Source organism: Pteronotus mesoamericanus, unplaced genomic scaffold (assembly GCF_021234165.1).
Source record: "Pteronotus mesoamericanus isolate MK-2021 breed Mesoamerican mustached bat unplaced genomic scaffold, CSHL_Meso_final scaffold_54, whole genome shotgun sequence".
Classification (NCBI taxonomy): Eukaryota; Metazoa; Chordata; class Mammalia; order Chiroptera; family Mormoopidae; genus Pteronotus; species Pteronotus mesoamericanus.
The window spans coordinates 832,655-840,083 of record NW_026555321.1 but is presented as its reverse complement, the minus strand read 5'-3'; positions in this window follow the sequence as shown (position 1 = coordinate 840,083).

Below are 7,429 nucleotides of genomic sequence, written 5' to 3'. Positions count from 1 at the left end.
CCTTTTCAAAGAAATGTATTTAAAAGATGAGTAACCCAACAGAAAAACATGAGTAAGTGATGTGTGCTCCCAGTTCACCAAAACAGACAAGAACAGCGAATGGCCAATAAAATATAAAACAATATCAAAAATTATTGTCAATGCTTGGAAAAGGTTACATCGTTCTCTCTTTGTCATTAGAATAAAGGTGGAAAATTTTATATCTCCCCAGATTTCACATTCTCACTGTTTTCTCCCAAGCCACCAAACATCTCTCCCTGGGCCCATTGTCAGTTTTTCTTCTATCGGAAGAGCAAGGTAGGCTTACAATTTCAAAATAAAAACGAACTCAAAAAAAGAAGAGCCTAAATAGATTCACTTCTTTAGTCTTCTTGACTGTCTTCTCTGATTCCCATTATCCATGGTCCGATTTATTTTGGTATCAAGGGCACGCTAGTATCTGGGCTGTCAGTGTAATTACCAATGGCATCTGCACTGGGATGGTTTCAGAGCTTGACGTTTCTATATTTAAAAATGACAGAGTACCTCACAATTAAAACTAACATTTTAAAAATTAAAAGGGCAAGCCAGCAGGCCACGTATCACTTCTTCTGATTTTGCTGTGGAATAACTTTTAAATTACATTTTCCAGAGGAATGCATTTGGCCCTCTCTGCTTCTCCATAAGGACTAAGAGGAGACAAAGGAATTAAAAAATGGAAGAACATGAGGAAGGCCTTGAGGATGAAGGCCTTTTCATCCACCTCAGTATTTTGTCTCCTTCATTTCATCAGCTGGACTATAGGGTAGGACTCCAAAAAGCCTGTCCGGAGTTCTAGCTCTTCAACATGTGACATTTGATTCCTGATTGTAGCCAAGCCCATTTTAAGACCTTTGTATGTCCTGACCAGTCTTACTTTGGAAAGGCCCACTTACAGTCTTATCAGATCCTTTATAATACATCCATATCATAATTTATTGACTGTCTACATTGTCCTAAGCATTGTTCTAGAAACTTGCCATATATTATAGTAAACAAAACTAAGATCCCTACCTTTGTGGAGACTTGATTCAATATAATTTATATACAACTAAGAAAGAGTCAGGTTGAGTTGAATATAATTGGATGGTTGGCATGTTACATTAAGTAGACACTTCCATTAGTCAGGTTAGGCTAGATTATACTGAAATAACAAACAATCCTCACAATCTTGATGGCTTGATATACCACCAGGTTATTTCTGACTCATTCCTGTCCAGTGTGGGTTGGGGTGATACACTCTGTGTAGCCACTTGGTAACCCAGACTTCTGAAGGCATCGCTACCTGGCAGCTGCACCAGTAAGAACATGTGACTTTTTCAGTCTCCATACTGGCAAGGAGTAAGCTGGAGAGTCACTTGCTGGCTTTAAAATGTCCCATATCAGGGACAGAAGCCACTTCCAGGTGTACCCAACAGCCCAACCCCACCACAAGGCCCCACCTAACTGCAAGGGAAGCAAGAAATGCAAGGGGAACCTGGGGCTATTCGTGAGCAGTGAACATCCATTTCACAAAACTTATTTAACTATTTATTGATTGTATTTTGCAGTTTTCCTTTTCTGTTTTTGAGCCAATAGATGTTCTTTCAAGCCACAAATATTTGCATGAAGAGCCATACGCCCCGAGCACTCTTCTGTAATTACAATGGTTTGTATTTACTGATACCTTGTTATATGACAAGCACCTTATAGGAACTTCTATGTGTGTATGTAAATGTGCAGTTCATTCACACCAGCCCTGGAACATAGATTCGATTCCTGTCCCCATCCTGCAGCTGAGGAAATGGTGGCACAGGGAGGGCGAGTCATGCCAGCTGGTAAATGGCAATGCCCGAATTTGTACCTCCTAGTTACGATGCCGTTTAAGACATGAGGGATAAGACAGCTGTGGGACATGCAGTATTTATCTGTCCTGCCTGTACCAACATTTACGGTCACAATAATGAAAGGGCAGAGAAAAGAAAGGGGAGAAGCAAGACTCCTCCTGCCCAATTCAAGACCAGTAGCGAGCAGTTCTTATTTTCTCTTGGGCGTGTTTCGACCCAGCACAGGGCTATAAAGAGAGAGGAGAAAGAGGCGAGGGCCCCCATCCTTCAAGAGCTTGGCATTTCAATACCCACAACAGTCTGCCTCCTGATCAAATGGGATAAAACACTCCCTCAACCAGTGCTGTCCCAGAGGAGTTCATTTTGTTTCCACAGGCCCATCTAATGTGATTAAAGGGGGGAAGTCATTAAACGGAGAAAGTGCACCAAGGGAATGACCCTCATTATTGTGCCCAAAGCAAACGGGAATGTGGGCAGTTCACTTGAGACGGTGCCTTCTCCCAAACCTGGCGGCTGGCGCTCTGGAGGACGCCCCTGACACAGCACACCCTCTCACGGTGCCTGTCCCTTATGTCTGGGTTTTTTCCATGTGTCACCAAGGAGGGCAGACAAGACGCGGCTGCACACACGCATGCATTACCATGCACACGCTCTTTCTAGAGCAGTGATTTTCCACCCTTTTCATCTCGTGGCACACGTAAACTCATCACTAGAATTCTGCAGCACCCAAAAAAATCTATTTTTTGCCACTATGACAGAAAAAAAACAGGTATAGTTTTGATTTGTTCACACCAGATGGCTATTGGTCTGTTGGTTGTTATCATTTTTTTTTTTTATTTGACAGTCTAAGGAAAAAGAGGTCAGTGCCCCTGACTAAATAGTCAGGTATTGCATATTTTAAAAATCCTTGTGGCACAGCAGCTGAAAATCACTGACCTAAAGTAAAAAACCACACTCCAGAGCCCAGACTGTGCCATTCCATTTATATAAAGTTCAGGAACAGGCAAAACTTATTTATGGTAACAGATGTCAGAACAATGATTAATCTTTGGAAGAGGTACAAGGGAACATTCTAGAGTGATGGAAATGTTCTATATCCTGTACTAGCTGGTGTTTACACGTTACAAATTCATTGAACTAAGTGCTTAAGATTTGTGCATTTTACTGCATAGGAGTAGACGTCATACATGCACTATATCCACCTCTCTCACTGGAAATCACTAACCAGATAGAACATGATTCCATCATAATGGGTCAGGCAAACCAGGAGTCGCCTGTGCACACACTAGCTGGGTGATCTTAGCTCAATCACTTAGTCTTTCTGAACCCAAACTTCCACATCCTTAAAAAAAAAATAGCTAGTCACTATGCCTACCTTCAGGCATTCCTACCTACACATCCCTTAGCCCTAGAGACAAAAAACTCATTGTATTTATGAATTCATGTGTGTGTGTGTGAATATATATGTCAATAACCTAGATGGCCCATCAGTACAGAGGACAGAATCAATAGCATCCAACAACTGGTTCACAGTTCCTAAAGGAAGGAAGAACTTACTATTTTGCCGTGTATAACGTGCACCCATGACTTTGGGTGCATAATACACAGGATTATTATACCCATGTATGTGATCATAATATCCATGTATATATAGTGTGCATTCTTATTTTTCCTAAAAAATTTGGGCAAAAAGGTGCGCATTATACATGGCAAAATGCAATAACGTGCAGGCAGTCCCAGAGATGAGTGGGAGGGGCTCCATGGGGTGCCCACCTGGACTGCGAGCTGGGCAGAGGGTCCTGCAGAAGTTACCAAGGCGAAAAGGCGAGCCGTGGGGACAGAGGGGAACTGGCCGCCGGGAGCCTGGGTGCCGGCCCAGGCCACGGTGCTAGGCAGCGTAGGCTGCACAGGACACAACCGCGTGGCTGCGGATTGGCGAATGGTGCCCTGCAGCTGCGCTGGGCAGGGTCGGAAGGCTGAGGCCTCCTCTGCTGAAGGTCCCACCTTCCCTAGAAGGAGAGCCTCCCAGGCCAGAATCGCCCCTTGGCTGCCTCAGCCCTTCACCTGGTGAGTTCTCAAAGCGGCCAAGCTCATCTCCACAGCTGGCTTGGTTCCCTCCCTACCTGAGGGTCCTGTTTCATTCACCCTCACCCCTCCACCCCCCGGAATGTGCCAGGAAAACTTCAAGGCAATGGTGTACCCGGACACCATGCTGCTGTCGTCGGGGCGGTGGGACCCCTGAGCTGAGCCATGTTAGGGGCCCCGCCCCATTGTGTCTGCTGACAGAAGTAGTATTGTTTTACCATTCATGCTGATAACCCTCTAATTGTGGCGGATTTGGAGCTTTGAGACATACAGCACAATGAAGATACGAACACATTTCTAATACATAGAGGAAGTCAAAACAAGTAAGGAAATGGTGCCACCAACAAAGAGAATTTGAGGCCAGAGGAATCAGTAAAAGCTAAAAACCACTCCAGATCAAGAGAATGTCAGACCTCAGGTGCTGGAGGGTGAAACAGCAAAACACATGATGGCGAAGTAAGCCTGGGTAAATACGGACTTGACTTCATGATAACGCATTGATATCAACTTATGAATTGTGATCAATGTACCGAAGTAATAGTAACAGTAGAGAAAATAGAGTATCTCTCTAGAAACTCTCTATGATATTCTTGGCCACTTTTCTGTAAAACTGAAACTTCTAAAGTGAAACGTTGACTAAAAAAATTAACTTCTGAAGAAGTAACAAATACGAACGTAAAGTTATAAAGTAATACCAACACTGTCTCCAGGTCACTTAAATCAAAATCATTGTGGGTGGATATCAGGCATAGTTGGTTTTTTTTAGGCGAAAAGACATTTATTATTATTTTAATATATAACGTATTAGGGGATACACCTGGTTGCAGGCATAGGAATTTTTTAAAGTGCTGGAGAAAGAGAGACACAGAGATAGAGACACAGAACACAGAGAACGAGGGACATGGTAGGTGTTATGGACCACGCCGTACCCCCTCCCTTCCCAAATTGAAGCTCCATGCTCGATGTGACTGTATTTGGGAGAAGGGCTTCTAGGGAGGCAGTTAAAGTTAAACGAGGTCATAAGCTCATCATTTTGCTCAAGAAGTTAGAAAAAGAACAACGAACATTTAAAAAATGGAAAGAAGGAAATAAAAATAAGAACAAAATTGGCTGTAATTGCAAACAAAGGGGCACTGCAGAGAGGGGACAGTTCATAAAAATGACAGCAGCATTATGGCTGACAGACAAGAAAACTATGAAAAGAAGGCAGAGCCCAATCAGGCAGGAAAAAATAGAAAGATAAATTGAAGCCAATCACGTGGAGAAGGAAATTAGGCGTATTCCAACAAGGAGCGCAGAATTTCATTTTCCTAAATCAGGTGATAAAAAGTGGAAGGAGATTACAATGAAAGTTGGTGCCCGGGGAACATGTGAGGTGCTTGTTTATAAATCTCAGCCTCCCTGGAGGGATTTGGTTGGGCCGGCCTCGGGCTGCCAGGCCCCAGGCATGCACGGAGCCCAGTGCTAAGAAAGAGCTTAGTGCCTGCTCATCTGTGACTCATGTAGAATTGGCCTAGAACAGAAGTCCTTAGGACCCCAGGGAGCTCTTATTTTCATAGGTTTTAGCTACCGATAATGAATGCATTAGAATTTATAACTAGAATTCAAAAATATTTTGGTCATTTAAAAATACCAAGAATAAATCCAATATATCATTTACAAAAAAAAAAAAAAAAAGCAAAACGAGAACAGTCCAAATGTTCACAAACACAAAAAGCTTCAGTGCGTTGTGGTTTATTTATACAATAGAATACAATACGGCATTTTTTTTTTTTTTACCAAATCTATAGATAACAAGATGTTAACAACAAATCTCAGGGTTAAAAATAATCTTTTGAATGAAAAAGGCAAGTAGCAAAGAAATAGAAAATACAATACCATTTATGTAATTTAAGGCAGAAAAAATTAATTGGTAAAGATTAATTGAATGCCAAGCTACATATGGGCTTATTTCAGCAGGTGGTGAGGGCTCATTGAATGAGTGAGTCATCGAAAGGTTTTCAGCCGGAAACCCACACCTCCACGGTGAAAATCATTCTAGCAGCTTCTGAACCTGCGGTCTATGCACAGAATTCAGGGGGCTTGTGTCCTTGCGTGGGGAAAAATTACATCTTTATTATCAGGAAATGAAACATTTCCCTGATAAGTGTAGTCAGCAAAGCTCAGTGGTATTGGCAGGACACATGACCACAGCTATTTCCTATCTCCTTATAGTTATGGTAAATGTTTTTAAATGTCTATCCTTTACACTCATCACAGCCCTACATCTGCTGCTGGGTCTCATTACTTAGTGACAGTGCAGAAGCACACAGACACCACTTCACAAATTAGATTTGTAAGACATCTTGAAAGTGCGTGCCCACCTATGGGAGTGCACAGCACCCCCCCCCCCCCAGCTTGGAACCCTCCTCTCTGAGCCCAGAGGCCCCCAGGCCTGGCTCTCTAGGGAGGGCAGGCAGGCCCCTGACTCGGCAGGGGCCTCAGCTCCTCCTCCAGACTGTCAGGAGCCACAGAGAGCAGTGGTCCCACAGAAACCAGGGTAGGCCTCTTGCTGGGGTTATTGCAAGGATCCCTGGGTCGCTGGGTGGGGGCGGGGCTGCCCGCTGCTGCATGAACAGCAGACTCCCAGGGCATCTGAATCTCTGCAGCCACCCCACCCGCGCCTGCACTTCTGTCATTTCTCCTGGTTGGCCTCTTTCAGGCAAGGCTCGTCCTAATTTGTGGCCTAATGACACATAAATAAAATCAGGAAGGGGACAGCATTGCTCAAAAACAAGGGAGACTGTCCCCTGGCACGGGCAGGGCAGGTCTGCTCAAATACGGAGTGGGCAAAAGTGTGTTCACCGCTGTGGGTATGCCAAACACAGAGGTGCTTCTTGGATTCTTATTTGTTAATTATTGTATTGTGTATTTGCATTATTTAGTATTGTTGTTACTTTGAATCCTTGCTTGAGGCCTCTCTTTTAGGAAATAACGGCCGGTAGCATGACCTGCTTTTGCCCACCCTTGTACATGAGAAGGAATGTCTCCGCGTTAATTGGCGCTTTTTGGCCCCGGTGACGCACGGACCTGTCTGCTCACCGACCACACCCCAACCTTGCAGGTGTTGACTGGTCTACAGTCCTTGGAAAGCTGGGGCGCAGGGCTCGCCTGTGGGCACCTACGGAACATCCCGTCTCTGTTCTGCCCTGCCCCCACATTCTCCCCCCACCCCCCCGCCTCCACGTGGGGTTTGGGCGAAGGTGGAGGAAACCAGAAGAGAAATGAGACGGTTCTGGCTTTGACAGAGGAAAGAGGGGGGCAGGCAGTGGACACCTCCCCTACTTGCCAAGTATGGGCCCCAGCGGGATCAGGGTTGGGGGGCCTGAGGCCTCGCCGACCCCACACTTTTCCATTTCGGGTTCAGGTGATGGCAGAGTTGAACCACAAGACGGAAGGCGAAGAGGTGCTCAGCCTAGTCCCGGCCAAAGGGGCGGTGCCGGCCACGGCCGCCCGCCCCG